The sequence below is a fragment of the Apis dorsata genome, unplaced genomic scaffold (genome assembly GCF_000469605.1).
Source record: "Apis dorsata unplaced genomic scaffold, Apis dorsata 1.3 scaffold_73, whole genome shotgun sequence".
NCBI classification, from domain to species: Eukaryota; Metazoa; Arthropoda; class Insecta; order Hymenoptera; family Apidae; genus Apis; species Apis dorsata.
The window spans coordinates 610,609-619,948 of NW_006263371.1; the positions used below are offsets into that span (position 1 = coordinate 610,609).

The window sequence follows — 9,340 nt, forward strand, 5'->3', positions numbered from 1 at the left end:
TATACACACATATAAGTAATAGAAACAACAAGCAACAAAGGGCAAAGAGAATAACAACAACAACAATAAAACAACAACAGTAAGAATAATAAAATAATAAAAATAATAAACGATAGCTGTTAAGAAGAAAAGAAAGAAGAGAAGAGGATCGTACAAGAGGAGTGTGAACGCTTATACATAATTCTAGAAACGCGCTACGGTTAAGAGTACTTCCACATTGCGATTAATTAATTTCAACTCAAGCGATTGCTGCGCCTGTTCTACATACACGATCAAGGTGAGTCACATTTATCCTTCTCCGCGTTTAATTTTTCTATCCGAAATTTTCCATCCAACCTATTAATCACCCATACCACACTTTTCTGCACAAAGAGGATCCTTGGCATAGCTTAAAACTTCCCCTCTCCGCGAGAAACGCGATAGAAACCGGCACATCGCCTAGAGAAGAAGGAAACACGCGTTCACAATCGATCGACACGCGTTGTGAAAATTATTCTCACGATTTTGCGTTCACCGAGCGTGCGAGCGAGAGAGAGCGAGAGCGAAAGAGAGAGAGAGCGAGAGAGAGATCCGATATCGGCGGCGGCGGATGCTTTCTCGAAAACGACTCGTCTCTCTTCGTTAACGCGTACTCGATATCCGGAAAGCGGTTACTTTTACCACGCGCTATCTAGCCGCGGGAATCTTCGTTCTCGCGCGATAATTAGCGGCTACGGGGGGACGAAAAAGCCGGAGCCTCGTCGAAGTGAAAGGTGGGCTCGATATAGGCCTTCCCGCGGCCCCCTATCTGCCGCGTCGATCTCCTCGCGCCTCCCCTCCCCGCCTCGTTTCGTCGAGTAAATTATCCCGAGGAATTCTTTTTATTTTTCCTTTCTTTCTTTTACGATCGTACGCTCGACATTCGCCCTCTTTACTCCGTGCCCGTTCACTTTCACTCGCGCGCGCGCGAAAAAAAAGTTATTTATTATTACTGGACGAATCCGTCCGTCCGTATGAAATTCACGTACGATTTCGACGACCGTGGCCGTTAGTAATATAAATTCCAGGACCGAGAGGGTTTCGTTGACAAAAATGGTGATCTAACCTATATAGAGTTGTTGCGCGAGATGGTTTTAACCTTGAGCTCGATCTGCGTTTAATCCATCCGTGAATTACACGTTTGAGCTTCTAACTCAAGCATATTGTTATGGTTCCATAAGCGATTGCCATGGGGATACGTAGTAGGATATTACATGGTATGATCCCCATGCATCAGGTATGAGAACGTGCGTTCTCTATCTTGTGACTTGTATTACTAATAAATAGAAGAAGAGGAAGAAGAAAGAAGAAAAATACTAACAGAACTTGGCACACAGTTGGAACGAGTTCACTCGTAAACGTGTTAAGAATTTTATAAAAGGGCGCATGATTCGTATATACGGATGATCGAGAAAATCGATCGAGCATTATAAAATTATTAAATCGTTTTAGAAAGATTTTTAACACGGGATAAAACTCGATTCAAATTTAGAAATTTAGTTGCCATCAACGAAAATCTAATCAATCCTCTTAAGATTAAAAAATTTCTCATCTCGCAGAGCTGACTATTTAGAGATTATCTAAAGCGTTAACCCCTTAAACAATTTCCTCCGAGCGATTGGCAATCGTGTCGGGTTTGTTGTTGCGTGCGAAATCCATGCGAGACCCATAGCGATTTAGGTATCGATGCACGGGCATGCGCGGGTACGCGATTCGCGCTGCGGTAGGTGATTCGTTGGTTTTTCATGGTGAGCAACTAACGGGTACCTTAGCGAGTCGTTTGGCTCACAGGTAGCAGGGAGTCATTGTCCGCCGTTTACGTGACGAATTTCCCGTGCCTGCTCGTCTTCGCGAGTATCGTTCTGCCGTTCACGGCCACGCTATTCGCATTTTAAGAGCTTTCTAAGAAGCCTTGGACAGTCTAGTCGCCTAGCCTCGATGTATTCGTATTTATATACTTACTCCTCCTTCCTGCCTTCTTTTTAAATTTCTTTCCAACCTCGTCTGTACGATTTTAATTTTTTTCCCATTGTGTATCGAGCTGCGTATCGCTCGATTCGATCTTTACGACCATTTTGAAATGGTCATTTTCACGGATGGCCGCGTCTTAATGTCTTACTTTTTTCTAAATTTCTTTAACCTTGGATTCCTTCCTCGCCTCGTATGCAACACGAGAAGAGAATTTTTCGTGGATTTCGTTCGGAAGTTGGAAGGGGAGAAAGAAATGACGAATCGTGTTGTAGTTACCGATTTATTATTGCGATTGTTAGCGGTGTTCACGTGAAATGTTTTGTTTTGGATAAAAAATTGGATACTGGTTGCTTATATCTTTGCGTTAATAGTTTTATGTCGTGGATAACGGTTATTCCTTTATGTCGTGTAAACGGTTTTGTCTGTTAGTTTTTGTTTGGTATAATTTTTCTCGTTCATTTTTCCTCGTGAATAATCATGAATCTCTCTTTCTATCTCTCTTTCTCTCTACCGCGATTCATACGAACTCGACTTCTATCGAGGTTACCGATGAACGATAATGTCGGAATTAATTATTTTAATTGATTCATCCGTGTATGGAACCGTATATGTATAGATAGAAATCAGAGATTAGATTACAAATGAGAAGTTTGTATTATTTATTCGTAATATTATTCGTATAAAATTAAAATTATATTATGAAATTCTTATTTCTTATTATGTCACAATTTCATGAATGACAATCGATGAACGTAACTGAACAAAATACACTCGGTATTTTAAATATTAATATATCGATGTTGAGATTAATCGTTAAATGTTTCCATATTTTTTTTTCTTTTTCCACGAAAAAAAAAATAAAAATTATAAATATAAAAATATAAATAAAAAAAAAATAGAAAAAGAAAAAAAATTAAGTATTAATACATTAATGTTCAGATTAATCGTTAAATGTTTCCATATATTTTTTTCTTCTTTCACGAAAAATTAAAAATCTGTTAATTAAACGCGTGTATATATGTACGTGATTCTATTAATAGAAACGTAGACGTAAACATCACGTGATGCATTATTTGAAACCATTCATTCGCCTCATTATTATATATACATCTTTCTTTTTTCTTTTCTAGTCGTTACCGTTTTAAATCTAGCCGAGTCGACTTATTAGTCGCGTGAGACATCCTGTATAATACATGTGCATGCATATTCCAATGTATCGTGACGGCAGTCAATGTGCTAATATTCATAGTTAGTGTTAATGAACCTTGTTAGGTATAAGTCAGCATTCCGCTTACCTTAGAAGTCGCAATCTCTTTTCTACATCGTGACTTAAACTTCATCACGATTTACTCACTACCTTCTTTTATAGTTTTCGTTCGCCAACATTGACATCGTCGATCATCGAATCTCGTGGAAAAGTGCTCATTCGCGGAATTGCTGAGAGAATTTATCGTACAAAAGAGAAAGAGAGGAGAGGGGTAGTAATTAATAATAAAATTTAGAAAGAAAAAGAGGAAGAGGAAAATCGAATAATATCGGTCGCTCTTGCTTGCGAAATAACTTTATTAATATTTATACAATTTGAAATTCATCCTAGATGTCGCGATCTTCGTTCACGCATTCCATTGATGAATTTCCTTTGTTGTTAAAAAAAAGATCTTCGACTTAACTCGATCGTTGAAATAACAATTGCAAAGATTAAATTACAGTAATTATTCGAACAATGAATAATATTTTTAAAAGAGAATAAAAAAAATTATTTATTATTATTATTGTATTATTATTAAATTATAATTATTATATTATTACGGATATTTGAACGGCAAACAATGAGTAAATGTTAAAAATAATTCCAAAGTGCATATTGATAAACACACAACGTTTGCATGTACGTGTATTTATCGAAGTTATTATTCGGAATGTCGTTCTGACTTCTTTCCGCGATTTTAAAGATCTAATTCAAGAAGCGACACGATCGAAGATCGCGACAAGAATCGACGGTAGACAAACAATAGAGAAGAAGAAGAAGAAGAAGAAAAAAATCGTTTGCTTTACAGTTATCGGGGGTTCGTTGAAATTCTCGACATCGTTCGCTCACACGTGCTTCGATTACCTCTTCCACGTCCCACGAAGCCCGTTCGTGATTTCGCGCCAACTCCTCGGTCAATTGTTCCCTGTACTGTATCGAGCCGAGTGATTATATTTGAATATGAAATATTTATCCGTGCCATTCTCCAAAGTATCTTTCGAATCCTCTCTCAATCCTTTTTTTTTTTTTTTTCAATAATTCGATTCGTTTGAAAAAAAGATTTAAAGAAATTTTTCCATCGAAGTTGAAATAAAAAATAATATTTCATGAGGAACGAAAAAGAAGAAGAAATGGTTCGCATATATATTATTATTAGATATTTTCTGAATATTGCCCAATAATTTGATTCGTTTGAAAAAAAGATTTAAAGAAATTTTTCCATCGAAGTTGAAATAAAAAATAATATTTCATGAGGAACGAAAAAGAAGAAGAAATGGTTCGCATATATATTATTATTAGATATTTTCTGAATATTGCCCAATAATTTGATTCGTTTGAAAAAAAGATTTAAAGAAATTTTTCCATCGATCGAAGTTGAAATAAAAAATAATATTTCATGAGGAACGAAAAAGAAGAAGAAATGGCTCGCATATATATTATTGTTAGACACTTTCTGAATATTGCCCAATAATTTGATTCGTTTGAAAAAAAGATTTAAACAAATTTTTCCATCGAAGTTGAAATAAAAAATAATATTTCATGAGGAACGAAAAAGAAGAAGAAATGGCTCGCAAATATATTATTGTTAGATACTTTCTGAATATTGTCCATCCAATAATTTGATTTGTTTGAAAAAAAGATTTAAAGAAATTTTTCCATCGAAGTTGAAATAAAAAATATTTCATGAGGAACGAAAAAGAAGAAGAAATGGCTCGCAAATATATTATTGTTAGATACTTTCTGAATATTGTCCATCCAATAATTCGAATGGTTTGAAAAAAAGATTTAAAAAAATTTTTCCATCGAAGTTGAAATAAAAAATAATATTTCATGAGGAACGAAAAAGAAGAAGAAATGGCTCGCATATATATTATTGTTAGACACTTTCTGAATATTGTCCATCCAATAATTCGAATGGTTTGAAAAAAAGATTTAAAGAAATTTTTCCATCGATCGAAGTTGAAATAAAAAATAATATTTCATGAGGAACGAAAAAGAAGAAGAAATGGCTCGCATTAGACACTTTCTGAATATTGTCCATCCAATTATATCGTCTTCTATCCTCAATATATAACCAAGATTCCACACCAACAACAGAAAGAAGTAAGAAGAAATCAAAGGACGTTGATATCCGCTGATATTTTGCCGGATTACGTCGATCGGATTAAGATCGATCGAAAAAGACCGTTCAAGTTTGCCATTGTACTCGGGATGGTTTAATTAATTCGCTACCTCGTTACGGGGGAGAACGAGGAACGTGAGACGTGGTACGCGGGTAGTACGCGGCCAATCGATAGTTCGGTTCACAGGCACGCCCGTCAGGTTACGCGCCGCGGCAGGAGTCGAAATTGCCACGCTGAGACCGGGAGGTGTGTATATTCTCTGGCCAGGAGCGTGCCAGCGTGGCCGGTTGCGACACTTGTTTTGTGACCTGGATATCTCCGCTCGTATACCCACTACCTCGTATACCCAGTTGCCTCTCGAGACTGTTCCTTTCCCGCACCTACTCCTGCCCCTTCTGCACGGAGACCCGTCGATGCCATTCGAATATCTGGTTCACCGTGCCTCTCAACCGCATGCCGGCCGCCCCTCCCTTCTTCGGCAAACCTTCTCCTCGCCCGAATTCTTGCCGTGGAAGAAACCGCGTGTGCGTGCGTCCCCACTTTCCATCCTTCATTCTCAGTTTGCATATTTGGATAAGGTGTGTGGGGCTCCATAGTGCAGAGGAATAGGGATTACTTTTTTTAAATTAGTTATCATTCTAATAGAAATTCATTCTGTGAAATTTCTTTTAGAGACTCTTTTGGTGATCTTGGTCTCTTTTCTTACTTGTATAGATGTGATATTTGCATTGAAGAGGATAGAGCTTGCTTTTTCTTTAGGTGTTTTTGTCCTTCACTTGAAATATTGAAATCTTTCATCTTGTTTGCATATTTGGATAAAATGGAAATAAATTAATTATCATTCTAATAAAAATCTTCTATGAAATTTCTTTTAGAGACTCTTTTGGTGATCTTGGTCTCTCATTTCTTATTTATATGGATGTAAAGTGATATTTGGGGTGCATTGAGAGAGATAGAGCTTGCTTTTTCTTTAAGTGTTTTTATCCTTGAAATCTTTCATCTCGTTTGCCCTCTATTTGGATAAGGTGTATGAAGCTTGGATTGTGCAGGAATAAGGGTTGTTTTTTTTTTTTTAAATTAGTTATTGCTTTAGTAGAAATCTTCTATGAAATTTTTTTTAGAGACTCTTAGTGATCTTGGTCTCTCACTTCTTACTTATATGGATATAAAATGATATTTGGGGTGCATTGAAGAAGGAGAAGAGGTTGCTTTTTCTTTAGGTGTTTTTATTCTTCATTTGAAATCTTTCATCTTGTTTGCATATTTGGATAAGATGTGTGGGGTTCCATAGTGCAGAGGAATAAGAATTGCTTTTTTTTTTTTAAATTAGTTATCATTCTAATAGAAATCTTCTATGAAATTTCTTTTAGAGACTCTTAGTGATCTTGGTCTCCCTCTTCTTACTTATATGGATATAAAGTGATATTTGGGGTGCATGGAAGAGGGATAGAGCTTGCTTTTTCTTTAGATGTTTTTATCCTTGAAATCTTTCATCTCGTTTGCATATTTGAATAAGATGTATGAAACTTGAACATTCTTTGTACAGGAATGAGGGTTTAGTAGAAATCTTTTATGAAATTTTTTTTAGAGACTCTTTTAGTGATCATGGTCTCTTGATTTCATTTATATATATATGGATATAAGATGTACAATATTTGGGGTGCATTCAAAAGGGACAGAGCTTAATTTTTTAAAAATATTTTTATTCTTCATCTTTCGATTTTTTACCTCGTGTGCTTTGAGCTGAGTATCGAAGGGATAAAGATTCTTTTTCTTTTTAAATTCTTATTACTTCTTTGTTCTAAACCAAAGATGGATTATCCTCGCAGAAATTCTGGTGACTTCTAATCTATTGCCTCGTTTGCACGTGTCGGGGTGTATTAAAGGAATTTGTTTTTTTCTCTCCCTCGTCTAGATGTTCTCTTTTCACTTACTTTTATTACACTTACTTTTATTACTCCTTGGATCTTGTGTGTTGACATGAAGGAATGAAAGAATTTGGGGTATGGGGCGCACGAGACTTGAGACTCGGACAAGAAAGGCGGAGAGTAAGCAGGCCGTAAAAGGATCGCGAATCGGTCTCCATCTGAAATCACTGGCAAGACCATGTTTGGTCTTGGTTATCTCGTTTTAACAACAGAAACCTTTGAATCGCTTCATCCTTTCTGTCTCATTTCCACCGACCGCCACAATTCCTCCCCTTTCTTCACCTTTGCATAACTGGTTGATTCATCGGCCAATGATTCATTCCTTCCTATTGCGACTTTTTTTTTTTTCTTTTTCATCGTGCATTTAAAATTTACGTTCGATATTTTTTTTTTCTAACATTTCTCAAAACATCCTCAAACACGTCCCAAGAATACATTCCCCTCGTCTTCCATTCAAGTATCTCGCAGCAAAAATTAATTATCGACCCTGAATTATCTCGAACGAACTCGAAGAAGAACAACTTTCTTCGAAGAAACTCTAATAGCAAAATGACCCAGTGATGAATCGATACCCTTTCGAATTAAAAAATTCGAAATCCTTCCTTTCCCTTCCTAATTCCGTTCGAGTCCAAAAATTTAAAAGCCGTCCTCAAATCGAGGGAAACGATTGACGAGATCTTGGATCCATCTTGTGCTTGAATGCATTCCTGTAGAACTGGCTCTGGCGGCCAATAATAATAACGCCACCACCAGAGAGACAACGAACGAATGAACGAGGAATGATAAAGAGAAAGGGGAAAAAGAAGAAAGAAAAGAAAAAAACAAAAAAGGGGGTGGTGGAGGAAGAACGCGGGGAGCGAGAAATGAGGTAGCTGAGGAACGAGGGGGTGGCGGGCGGGAGAAGCCGACGAGTGTTGAGACTGTATTGATTTCCATTCCGGCCCGTCTGGCTCTAGTCTAGCCCATATCCGGTATTCTTCTCGCACCGCCACGCACGTGTACACGCACCTTTGAATCCGTTCACCGTGGTCCACAGCTCGTTCCTTTCCTATATCAGCGACGCGCAGCGCCGATATCCGAGTTGGATGGACCCGGATGGATCCTCTGAAGATCCGCCTCCTCGTTGATCGAGGATTCGAGTTCGTGTTCCAATAAAGCGTCGTGGAATGTCATTTTATAAGGAATGTTTTAATTGGGACAGGTGGGTTAAGTTTGGATTACATTTTTTGCAATATATTTTGAAGAGGAAAAGAATTGGATGATCTACGTCTGATGGCGATCAATGATGTAAATAAGTAGATATGTATAATGGAGGATAAATTGAAGTTCTTCCTGTTCTTGGGTAAAATAAATTTAATAATAATAATGATTATGAGGTAATAATGTAATATTATTTGTTCGTAGGAAAGTTATATGTAGAAATATTTATACGAATAATCTTATATATTCCTGATCATAAAGCTAAAAATAATATAAAGGATACCAATATTTTTATAATTAATTGATATTAATTATTTTATAATTAAAAATTGGATAATTTATGTCTGATGGCAATGAATGATATAAATAAGTAGACATGGATAAAGGAGGAGGTTTATCGTATTCTTGGTCTTGAATAAAATAAATTTAATAATAATAATGATTATGAAGTAATAATGTAATATTATTTGTTCGTAGGAAAGTTATATGTAGAAATATTTATACGAATGATCCTATATATACCTGATCATAAAGCTAAAAATAATATAAAGGATACCAATATTTTTATAATTAATTGATATTAATCATTTTATAATTAAAAATTGGATAATTTATGTCTGATGATGAATGATATAAATGAATGATATAAATAAGTAGATATGGATAGAGGAGGAGGTTCGTCGTGTTCTTGGTCTTGGGTAAAATAAATTTAATAATAATAATAATTATGAGGTAATAATGTAATATTATTTGTTCGTAGGAAAGTTATATGTAGAAATATTTATACAAATGATCCTATATATACCTGATCATAAAGCTAAAAATAATATAAAGGATACCAATATTTTTAT

At 35.9% G+C, this 9,340-nt stretch overlaps 1 long non-coding RNA gene across 1 annotated transcript in view; it reads left to right on the top strand.

Annotated features, from left to right (window-relative positions):
- Position 1: 1 nt before the first annotated feature.
- Positions 2–9,340, top strand: part of LOC116186903 — a 40,251-nt gene continuing 30,912 nt past the window's right edge. The window contains exon 1 of the long non-coding RNA XR_004151948.1: positions 2–277. This is a non-coding gene — a long non-coding RNA (uncharacterized LOC116186903). The remainder of the gene's footprint in view (positions 278–9,340) is intronic.